Source organism: Erithacus rubecula (genome assembly GCF_903797595.1).
Source record: "Erithacus rubecula genome assembly, chromosome: 24".
Lineage (NCBI taxonomy): Eukaryota > Metazoa > Chordata > Aves > Passeriformes > Muscicapidae > Erithacus > Erithacus rubecula.
Window position 1 is genome coordinate 7,363,973 of NC_136676.1, and position 12,017 is coordinate 7,375,989.

The following is a 12,017-nucleotide window of genomic DNA, read 5'->3' on the forward strand; positions in this document are numbered from 1 at the left end:
CCAACTCTGTTGCTGAGTCATTATTAAAATAAAATCAGGTTTGTTACATCAGTGAAGCTTGAGTAAATAAACCACGACTCATCACTGTTTTATTTTGCAATATTTCAGTGGGCTTCTCTCTACAAATAAACACTATAAAAGATCAGTGCAGTTGCAGACATATGGGGAAGGAGAGAAATGAAAGCACCTAAACTGGTCTAAAAGCTTTATGAAGTGTTCTTCATAAAGGGTAAAATCTCAGCTTTTTGGAGGATAATGATTTTCAGAGGACAGGCATGTAAAAAAAAGGCAACCCTTACTGGGGGACACTAAAAGACAAATGAGTCATGCCTGCAGGTCTGATAGAGCTGATGGGTAAAAAATATTGGGAAACATCCTAATCCCCTTCTGAGGAGCCAATGCCAAAATCCCAATGCCACTGAAGTTTACAGTAAAACTGGTGCTTGCTTCCTTAGCACAAGGATTTAGCTCTATATATTTCAGCTGTGAAGACAGAACCGTAGGAAGGAGAGAGCCAAGCTCACAAGCAGTGCTTTCAGAAGACTGAGGACATCATGAATTCAGAAGAACGACTGAAGGTGACAGGGTCTGAACTCATGGCTGCAGTACTGAACATCCCTGTATCTCTCTGAGATTTTGGGGCAGGCTGGTCTCCAGTGTGACAGTCACCTTCCAGCCTCCACTGAAGCCCTGAGCCTCTCTGGGGCTAAGCTGCTCCACACATCCACAATGTGCTGGCACCCAGCTGCAGCACAGGCTCTGCAGTCAGGCCTCATCAGCACTGGGAGGATCCTGTTCAGCCAAATTCCTCACTGCCACAACACCTCTTCAGCTTTCCCCTTGAACTACAACTATTCCCTCTCATGAGTAGGTGCAAATCTCCAGCTGCTGGGCACTGCAGGGCTTCTGCAAGGGCTCAGGGCTGCCCTTACCTTTATTTTGGAACAGACTCGTTCCACGTCACTCAAGTTCCCTCCTTGAACTCTGGCATCAAGGTCCTCTCCTGAACATCTGAGACCTTTCAGCCTGCTCAGACCCCGCTGCTGGACTTCACCCTCCATCAAAGGTCATACGTGTGTGCTGTTATCCCAGCGAGCAGGAGGTGCTAAGGACTTGGTGGATGAGTCTCCAGTCCCATTCCCAACCCAGAAACAGCAAGGACAGCTGTAAGAGCTGCCAAGCACACGATCCTCTTCCCCTCCTCTGATTCCCCCATTCAGCTTCCCACAGCCGCCAGCTCAACATCTGATCGAAGGCCCGGGGGAGGGAGCCAGAACTGTCCAGTCTGGTTATGAGTGAAGGTCATTGATCTAGCACAGACCAGGGATGCAGAAAACAGGGCAGGGAGGGAAGGAAAAAGCCCTGAGAGAGACAGAAGAGACGGAGTGATGCAGGCAGAGGCAGTGCGGGATGAGTGCAGGGAAGGGGCTGGAACACGGTTTCACACTCCAAGACCCAAGGGCTGTTGTCAACCCGTCCTTCATGCTCACATCTTGTCACACTAGAGGTCAGGTCTCCCAAGCGTTCCTGGAGAGCTGAGCTAGCCCATATGGCAGGCAATATGTTAGCAATATGGATCAGCTGCTCGTCAGGGCCCGAGCAGATGGATGTGACAACCCTGCTCTTACCCAGACAGGCTTTTAGCATCTTCCCTCCCCTCTGCCCAGCCCTGCCCCAAGAGCTCTGCCTGGGAACTGCTGCCTCCAGCCCACCTGAGCCCTGGGGCACAGGTCAGGACAGGCAGTGTGGAAATGCCTGCCTGGCTGTACCTGGAAGGGAGCAAGCAGGGCAGAGCCCACTCAGCAGCGCTGGCAGGAGCCAGGCCAAGCCTTTACCCAAGGACAGCACAGGAACCCAGATGTGTGCTGTTAACCTGAGCAGGGTGATACAGGAGAGACACTATTCAGATATATGTATATGGCATGTTACCACCAGATGCCACACTTACAGTCTAGACTGAGTTTTGTAACTGCCTGGGAAAAATTTCTCTCACAGAACATGTAATACATAAATAGATGTGTATTTTAATGGGCAAGTTAAACTCCTCCTGGCAAAGGTAAGCAAGACGATTTCATACACAGGTGGTAAATTTCCACAATGATTTTGCAAGGCTGTTTCATGTTCCCCAGCCCAGCTCAGGATCTGAGCATCAGGGCTGGCTGGGCTGGCCCAGCTGCACTTCTGCAGAAGGCAGCGTTCCCATCTCATTCCCTGCACAGCCTGCCCATGCAGTAACCCCAAGGATCAGGGCAGGAATAACGCCATCAGTCCAAGATAACCCCCAAATCTAGCTTTATTTTAAGATTTAAATGGGAGGCAATATTTTGCAAATTCAAACACAGACAGAGCAGGTATTTCTAATCCCTTTTCCTACACATTTTTTAGCTTTTTTTCTTCCCGCATAAAAGTCTACCTTCATTAAGTGAATAAGAAAACACCCTCCAACCCTTATAGCTCTAGGACTAAACAGCCAGCTTGTGCTTATAAACAGTGAAAAAGCAATCACAGCCTAGAGATGGGCTCTGGAGAACGTGCAAACAGCCTCTGTAGCCCAAAGTAAATTGAGCTTGTTTTGAAAGTAGAAGCCATACAACTTGCTCTAGGGCTGAAGACTGGAACACAGGGATTTCTAGTCCAGAGCACGAGAGATCACAAAGCCACATGCCTGAAAGGCTAAATGCATCTCCTTCACTGCAGTGATGTTTGTAGAACTAGGGGGATCTCAGAAAACAGCTGGAGTCCAGGGAAACATTTCTATTGTCTCTAATGAGCTACTGTCCCTCAGGAAGCAGCCCCTGAAGGACTCCCAGCAATGCACCCAGGAGATCTGGAGCAGACTGTGGAAAAGGATAACTGATTTGCAAGAACATAAACCTCAAGGATCAGTTCAGCACTTAGAGAATTCCTGATGGATCAGTCTCCTCCTCTCTTTTACCTTCTTGTCTCAGAGGTTCTGCTCGTCCCAGGTCCAGGTCAGAGGGACAATGTAGGGGTTTCACTATCAGGAGCTACACAAGCAGAAACCTGTGACAGGGGTCACAGGAGAAGCTCCTTGTGATGGAAAATCACCCAGAACCTATGAGCCAGCTTCCTCAGCAGAGTTTTCTCCCCCTGGATGTTGGACCTCTCTGGAGAGGCACATAAGGGTGTTTGGTGGAAAATTCACCTGCTGCAGTCAAACCTGAGAACTTGTATCTTATTTGGTAAAAGCTCAAGGCTCTTCATGTCCTTTGCCTTATTCCCTCAGGCAGAGCTCCTGTTTGGGAAGCTCCCTTGCCTCTGGAGGCCTGGGAAGGCATTGCTCTGAGAGGGGACACAAGTACCAGAGCAGCTCACACAGGGATAAAGGCCAGAGTTCACTACACTAGTAGCTCAAAACCAGGCTTTCCAAATAAAGCATGCCAGCCCCTGGAGGTGTTTCAGCACTAGGAAGGTGTGGGAAGGCACAGCTCAGCCCTATCCCATCCTGGAGCACACTCTTTCCTGGCAGACTGACTGAAAACACTCAGCACACACAGCAAGAACTAAGACCTGCTGAGCCTTAGAGTATCGTGGCTGCTATTCTTGCAGGCAGGGCTAGGGCACTCAGAATGCTAAGAACAATTATTCAGGTAAATTCCTCTGTGCCACACACAGCCAGCAGTGGAGAGGGACATCTGGAGCCCCAGAGCAACATCTGAGCCCTGTGACTTTTCCCATGTCCCCTCCACCCAGACCCTTCCATTCAGGTCTCAGCTGCACCTGTGACTCACAAAGCTTTGGACATCCTGCTTTGCCCAGGTATCATTTATGGCATAGCAGCAAAAAACAGAGGAACATGATGATACAGAATCCCCTCAGGCACTTCAGTTGCTGATCTTCATCCATGCAGGCACTATCAGCATTTAATGATGTCAGCACAGGATGGAGATAGCTCCTGATTCCTCTCTGCCCTGCAGAGCCCATGTGATGTCATGCAAAGGCCAGACACAGCCCCCTGTACCTGCAGCAGTATGGCAGTGCCACCAGGTACCTCCCAAATCCACAACCCATTGACAAGAAACCTATTATCCCAATTGTGTGTCATACCTTTCTTTGCAGAGCATCTGTGACAGCAACCAAGCAGAGAAGAAAGTAAAACAGCTTTTAGAAACAGTCCCACCCCCTCACAACCTCTCTGAGTTACCCACCGTGACCACAGACATCCTCAAAGTCCTTTTATGAAACAAGTCAATCAGAAACTGTCCCACACAGTGCTCACCCAGGGGACTCCCGTGTGTACAACTCAGCCAACTGTTAACACTGCACAGCAGCTCGCTGGGAAGAAGGTAAAGAGCAAGAGCTGCTGGAACCAGAGCTGTGCTGTGTCAGCTGGGAGTCTGTGCAGAGCTGGGCAGGGGCAAACCCAGCCCAAGCCAAACCAACATTCCACCATGCATTTACCACTGATTTCCCGCTGCTCTTTCAAACTTCACGGGCTAGAGACTTCCCAAGAACTGGAATGAAAGCTCTGGAGTGCCAAAATCATGCACTCCAGTCCTGCTTCAGAACAGTTTGATCACAGAACAAAAGCTAGTACCTTGCATTGAGAAGTCACCGGCTTCAAGGTCCATTCCAGTGTGCAAAGGCAGGAGAGAAGTCAGGCTCTTTGCTTTGGAGGTGGTCTCAGGTGAAGACAGTGTGAATTAGATGGCCTCCCTTCACTTGGTGAAGTCTCTTTTCCCTGAGAAGAGTTTCAAAAGGAAATGAACATTGGCTCCTGAGCAGCACCGAGGCTGAGGTGAATCACGAGCACAAGCAGTGACGCCACCCCCAGAGCCGAGCCCTTGGTCACACAGCAGGGAGCAGGGCAGGGCAGCCCACCCCCCTGAGCATGGGGGGGCACCCCAACACGGGCACCAACCTCCCTGGGCATGGGGGGCACCCCAACACGGGCACCAACCCCCCCGGGCGTGGGCATCACTCTCCCACCTTCCCCAGGAGAAAATCCGGGGTGCTCAGCGGCAGAAGCCTCCAGCCCCAAGGACTTCCAGCACAGAGCTTGTCCTGCAGCCAGCTGAGCTCCTGGGAGCCAGGGCTGCCACCCCTCCTTGAACAGAACACCTTGCCAGCCCCACTGCAAACCCCGTGCCCAAAGATGTCACACACACCACCAGCTGAGACGAAGGAGAATCATTATCTGCAGTTTAGTCAGGCCCACAGAAACTAAGGGACTTGTCAAAGCTCACTTGGCAAATCTGAGGCAGAACTGGGAACTGCATCTAAATCTCTCAAGTTTTGGTTTAAGAGCTGGACTGCAAAAGCCCTGTGCTCCTTGGGTGCATGCTGCTACCTTTGCAACAGGTTTCACCCTTCTCCCTGCTCTCCCTAGACAGTTAAGACAATTCCCCTCTACTCCAGCATTGAAGGAAATGAAAAAATGCACAGATTAAAATAAAAAAACCCCAAACTTTTACCTTACTTTCAAAATTATAAAATGCCTTAGCTCCAACCCTTGTCAGAAGCTCAGAAGCTTCAGGCACTTCTATGAGGTGGATTTGTAGACTGGAGGGTTCTGTTGTTGGTCTGTGTTTTTTTGTTGTTTTTTTTTTAAATTTCCATCAGACAAAAATAAAAGAAGCAAAACAAAAGAGGGTTGTTGAGATCAACTTGTGATAGGTGTCGGGCCAAAGAAAATGGAGCCAAAGAAGTCAGAACCCTGCAACCAGCAACCTTTGTGTCAATTTAAGCAAATATTGTGGCGTTTCCATGGCAATCCCTGTTTTGAATATCCACTACACTCACTTTTTAAAGGGCTTTTCCTGTTTGTGTTTCAACTTCAAAACCTGTAAATATTTTCAGCCTTAACACATCCCGGCCTCCCCCAGCCCCTGAAATGAGATCCTATCAATGCTCTGTCCTCAGGTCTGCTGTCTGCTCCAATGCTGTGAAAACTCATGGCAAAGGCAGGCTGGCAGTCCGGGCTGCTGGGGACAGCAGAGGCTTGGCTGGCCCTTGGGCACACGGTGCCAGCCTCCACCTGTGCAGGAGCCTGTTCCACACTCTTCCAAAGCCAGGAGTGAAAGGAGCCTCGCAGGCACTCAGCACTGGCAGTGCCAGCCCCAGGCAAGCAGCAGGCAGCAGGTATTTTACCAGTCCCCTTCCCCTCCTCTCTGCAGTTCAGGCTGCTCTGACCTGCCACTCCAGCTGCACTTTCTGCTGGCAGGCTCCTCCTGTGACCCGTGGGGCCAGAGATGCCTCCTGCCATGATCCCCTTCCCTTCCCTTCCCTTCCCTTCCCTTCCCTTCCCTTCCCTTCCCTTCCCTTCCCTTCCCTTCCCTTCCCTTCCCTTCCCTTCCCTTCCCTTCCCTTCCCTTCCCTTCCCTTCCCTTCCCTTCCCTTCCCTTCCCTTCCCTTCCCTTCCCTTCCCTTCCCTTCCCTTCCCTTCCCTTCCCTTCCCTTCCCCCTGAGCTGAGCTAGGGCTGTCAGTCACACTGATTTATGGGCTGTAGTGTCACGGGCAAGTCAGAAAGCAGAGTCAGTTTTGTCCTGTCTGTCAGCCTGGGCTCAGCTCCCCAGCCCCGAGCAGGCTGCAGGTCCCTGCTCCATCCCTGCTCCCCCAGCAGAGCCCCTGGGGAAGGAGCTGGGCCAGGGGCTGCTGTCACTTCCCCATCTGAGCACCAGCAGCCCGTTGTCAACCCTCTCCCCAAAGAATAAACTGCCCCTGCATATAATGCTGGGGTTTAATGAGGGGGGTGGCATGCATGGAGGTGCACGAAAACACCTTCAGAGACTCGTTAAGAACTTTCCTCCCCGGGTCCGAAAGCTTTGGCCTGCCCTGCTGGAATACAGCCCTTCCCAGCAGCCATGGGAGTGCACTGGTTAATTCTGAGTTTCCTGGCTAACATGGATTTGTGCCAGGCCTCCAATGTTAGCTTAGTGTAATTTTTGGGAAGTCAATTTCCTTTGGGTTTTTTTGTTTGGGGTTGGTTTTTCTTTTTTTTCTTTTTTTTTTTTTTTCTTTTTTTTTAAATTTGTTTTGTTTTAATTTTTTTGTTTGTTTGTTTGTTTGTTTTTTGTTTTTTAGTTGTTGGGGTGGGTTTTTTGGTTTTGGATTTTTTGTTAGTGAGACCCACAGTAATTTAAAAAGATTTTCCTCTTTTACATCGAAAAGTAGGAGCATTTGAATGGGAGTCAGGATAAGGCTATCCATCCATGGAGCTTCCCCAGAGCATTTTATAGGCACCATGGCACCTGCAAGGAACAGCCATGGAAACAAACCCCGAGTGACTCCAAAAGCTGCTGTGGGAAATGCGCCCAGGGGCAGCGTCCAGGAGCAGCCCTGTCCTCACCCAAGCACCACTGCTCATCCCGAGCACCCTGCTCCAGTGCTGGGTGCTTCTGATGCCAGCACACCGTGCACAGTGCCTGCTGGCCTGGCCAGCTTCCAGCTCAGGTAATTACATCCTACAGGAGTTTCAGTGGATATTTTATCCCTTCTTCATTTCCGGCCCCGAGCTGCTCCACCGGGAGTTGCCCAAACTCTGTCGAGATCCACCCCGGACGTGAGTGCATGGAGGGAATCCTGTGCATCCCAACAGGTCCCGAGGGCCTGGGCTTTCAGCAAACAACCCAAACATGTCACAAACATGTGACAGCACCTTCCTGTGCACATCCCATAACACCCCCACCTGGAACAAGGTGCAGAGCTGGGAAAACATCTGTCCTACCACACCAGGAACCAACAATTCCTGCACACGAGTTAACACCGCCCAATGGAGCAGGATCTGGGGCATGCCCCATGCTCTGGGATGCTGGCTCCTGTCCTTTCTAAAGAGAAAACCTTCTCCCACCATCTCACAGGTTTTGCAAGATTAAAACTCGAGGTGGCAGGGACGTGAGGCTGAAGCCACAGCTGCTGGCCAGCCTTAGTCAGGGCCATCACAGGCTGCAGGGGACACAAACGCTGCTGAAAATGCAGGGAAGGGCATGCCAGGTTCAGGGCACCCTGAGGACAAGCCACGGCCCAGCAGGTGCCGGTGTCTCCGACTCCTGTCCCTGCCACCAGCAGCAAACACTGGCAGGGGACACTCTCAGCAGCCCCTCCCAAGACCTGCTCCAGAGTGCAGGCAAAGAGGCGGCTGCACCTCCCTGCCCAGAGAGCAGTGCTCTGGCACTCGCCACAGCCACAGCATTCAGAGCCCCTCCAGGCTGTCCCAGATCTGGAAACCATGTGCTGACCCACCCTCCGCTCAGGGCAGCCCAAGAATCCCCAGCCTTGAAAGTGGGCTCCACCAAACCTCTCTTCCGTGACCTCTTTGTCTTATTCTTTCAGCAGATTCTGCACCAGATGCTCACCTGGTGTAAAATCACTGCAGTTTCAGTGGCTTTAGTGAAGTCATGCCAATTTAAATGAGTTGAGGATCTGGCCCTCCAAGTTACTGGAGTTGCCAGTTCTTCCTTTGGATAATCCTGAGGGTGATTTCACAGCAAGCAGCAGCACAGGCCCAGCCAGCCTGGCAGGATCAGCTGTGCTCTCCCAGCTCCCCTCCACCCTCCCTGTCCCAGGTCAGGCAGTGCCTGTTCTGAGACCCTGCTGCAGCAATGCTGGACCCATCATCATCATCATCATCATCATCATCATCATCATCATCATCATCATCATCATCATCATCATCTGTTTTGTGTACTGAGTTTCCTTCTCCCTGTTGCTTAATGAGAGATAGATACAGCACACAATAAATTACTCTGGGCTTTGGATCAAGGCTTTCTCCTTGCTCTTTGCAGGAGAGTTGTGGCTTTTACAGGGCACTGTGTCACACCTTGCCAAGTGTTTGGAGAGGGTGCTGGTCACTTGTCCAGCAGCAAACCCCAGCCCATTTAGGCTGACTGAGAAACAGCATGTCTTTATGAAGAAACTGGATACTGTCTTCCCCTGTCTCTACTCTCACCAGCCTCTGCTCCAAGAAACAAAAGGAGCCCTTTGCTGCCTGGCAGCTGCTGGGTGAGCAGCCAGGAATTGCCTCTCCTGCCAGTTCCCCTGCTGTCCTGCCACCCTCACCATGTCTCAGGGAGGGAAGCAGGCAGTGCAGGCACAGGAACAGGCAAGGCTTCAGCAGGCACTGGGTGCACAAGAACTTTACACGCTCTGCCCTCGCAAGTCCTTTGCTATCCCCCCAGAGCAATTTTCTAGGCAACAGCGTGGTTGCATTCCCTTCTCTATCTCCTAATAAATATCATGCTAAGCAAGATGAGTATCTTCTTCCCAGACCAAGAAGCGTGACCCACTTTCTGAATCAGGGCAGATGCAATTGGGCCCTGGAGTCCTGGACCCCTCCCAAAGCACAGAGATTTTGTAACAATTAGAGCAAGAAGCCGAAGGAATAGCAAAGTAATAAGTGATCAAAGAGTGCAGGGGTGGGAGTTGAAGCTGCGGGGTAAGTACTGCTCCTTGCCATCCCGTGCTTTGGCATTTTCCTGGGACACCGAGGCAAGAGCTGTGTTCACATTCACACATCTCTCCTCCACTACCCTCCATTCCTCAAAAGTGACAGATCCACTTTCAAATTCTGGCAAATGGCTCGGGCAAACCAACTGTTGCCCTCCCTGCACATCCGCCCTGATTCTTCCCCTTCTTTTTTCTGTTCCCCACAGCAGAGCAGGAATACAGGACTCACATTCCAGCAGTGCCAATCCCCTCTCGCACAGAAATGCACACATGGATATCCCCCAGTGACAGCCTGGAGGGCTTTAACACAGCAGCCTGCCCAGTGTCCCAGCACTGGCTCCTGGCTGTGTGCAGCTTCCCAGTGGTCCCTGAGCTGGCAGGGCTGGCCCTGCCCCTGCCCTCGCCCCCAGGTCTCTCCTGACCCGGAGATTTCCAGACGTGCTGCTCGTGGTGGGGAGGCTCGAGCTGGGATCCTTTACACGTGCAGGACCAAGAGCCCCTGAGGAAGACTCGTGCTTTGGGCCGAGCCCAAAGAGGTGAGCAGGCACCCACTGGAGGTGAGGCGTCTGGGGGTGGCCAGGTCCTGATCCCAGTGGGACTGTTCTGTCTGAAGGTGCTCCATCTTTCCACAGAACAGCTCTGTACTTTCCCAGATGTAGATGGGATCAGACTATGACCCAATGGGCATGGAAAGAATTAAAAGGAGGTGGGGTGAACACCAGTAGTGCTTTCATTGCTTGAATCCACAAAGAAAACTTCCCTCCTAGGGGAACATTAAGTCTCCACGGCCAACAGCATTTAGAAAATCCCATACCAAAGGGGACAACATGCCAGTGGCCAGACTGGGTCCTGGGCCATGCTCAGCCCTTGCGGCACACGGGCCCACGAGCATCTGTGCCCAGGGGTGCTGGGCACCACCGCAGGGTCACTGCCCTGGAGAGCTCAGCAGGAAACTCAGCTGGGAGCCCTGCACTCGAACAAGACTCCTGTGCCAGGGCTGACAAACAGCAAAGACACCCTCACCAAAGCCAGTCTGGCAGGCAGGGAAACGAGCTGAGCTGAGCTGAGCACTCTCAGGAGTTCAGAGCTGGCTCTGGCTTCCAGGCTCTGCATTTCCCTCCTGCTCACTGCCTACCTGCTGGAACACACCAATATCCAGCACAGAAACACGCACTAATGGGGGCTCTGACCAGCACCAACAGCTGCCTTTCATGTTTGACACAGTGAGATAAAGCAAAAGCAACTTTTAAAGGATTTCCATTACATTTTTCTAGCCAGTTAAGTAAAAGAGTTTTAAAAAGAAACAGAAAAAGAAGACCCTTTCACCCAAACTTCAGAGATAAAAAGAGAGGGAAGAAATCTTCATCTTAATTCAAAATCCTATTTGATGTGTCGTGGCATGAAAATGTTTTTCACTGCATTTTTTCAGTGTGATCTCATGCACCCTGCAAACGGGGTACGCCCAAAACACCAGGTATTTTATGGGACACAAACAGAACACAAACACACAATTAAAAAAAAAAATGGGATTGGTAAATATTTAAATTAATCTGAGCTGGCATCTGTGCAGCCTCCCCTCCCAGAGAGAGAGGGATGTTTGCAGCTTTGAAAAAATAAAAGTGAATAACATGACCTTTTCCTTCATGTTTGTTAGCTCCCTGCAGCTCGGTGAGTTGGGGCAGCCCAGGCGCCTCCCAGACCAAGCTCAGTGCGGCTGGGGCTGCTCCCCTGCCCGGCTGGGACAGAGGGACAGAGCTGCTGGCGATGGAGCTGCGGGGGATTGCTCCAACCTGTTTGCAGTCTCACCCGTAATGCGCGGGTTTTGTTGTGTTTGGTTTGGTTATTTTATTTTTTTTTTTCTTTCCAGTTTAATTGTTGGAGGAGTTTATGAAGCTGTTTGCCAAAAAACAATCGACTCCAGGGAGCCAGCTTACACAAAAAGGGTGTGTCGCCCGAGCGAGGCGGTGGAGCCATGGAAACCACCACCTTTAGCATTTGCCCAGGTGAAGCCAATGGGTGGATGTCTTGTGAAATCAGCAGGGATCTGCAGGGAAGTCAAACTCACACAAGCAACTGTGCATTTAGCACTCACAACAGTGGTCCCGGACACCAGCACCGAAATCTGCCACGAGCGGGGGATGTTCACACCTCCTCCAGCTGGTTTATCTCACACAGACACACCAGTGAGTGCACAAGGTGTTCCACGGGCAGGGGCTCTGGCAGAGGCAGCTTTGGTAAAACTCACCCCAGTGGCTGTGACCAGGTAACCGGGAATCCGCACGCACGGTGGGAAAGGGCTCCCCTGCAGCACAAAGTGTACCCAAAAGCAGAGAGGGTGCTTCAGGTGCTCCATCTGACCTGCAGGACAGCAGCCAGGGGTGCTGGCAGCCGAAGGATGGTGAGGGGACAAGGGGCCCCCACATTTCTCTGCAGCAGTGGGGTATGAGGACTGTGCCACGCAGGACCCCGTGCCCAGACACCAATGAGCATTTGGGAGGGGGATGTTTGTCTTGTGGGTGGCTGGAGAGGGACCCTGGCTGCATTCTTCTCAGTCTTAGAAAAGAAAACAGAGAATTCCTCAGGAGCACTGGCTGCTGGCCTGACTGACAGA

General features: G+C 51.5%; 1 protein-coding gene across 9 annotated transcripts in view; it reads right to left on the reverse strand.

Moving 5' to 3' along the window:
• CASZ1 (castor zinc finger 1) overlaps nucleotides 1-12,017 on the reverse strand; it is a 189,503-nt gene that overhangs the window by 150,435 nt on the left and 27,051 nt on the right. For 5 of the 9 annotated variants that reach the window (XM_079326038.1, XM_079326043.1, XM_079326037.1 and 2 more), the window contains exon 2: nucleotides 4,559-4,702. The exons of the other annotated variants lie outside the window; for them this stretch is intronic. The gene's annotated coding sequence lies outside the window, so the exon portion shown is untranslated. The remainder of the gene's footprint in view (nucleotides 1-4,558; nucleotides 4,703-12,017) is intronic. 9 annotated transcript variants of the gene reach the window in all.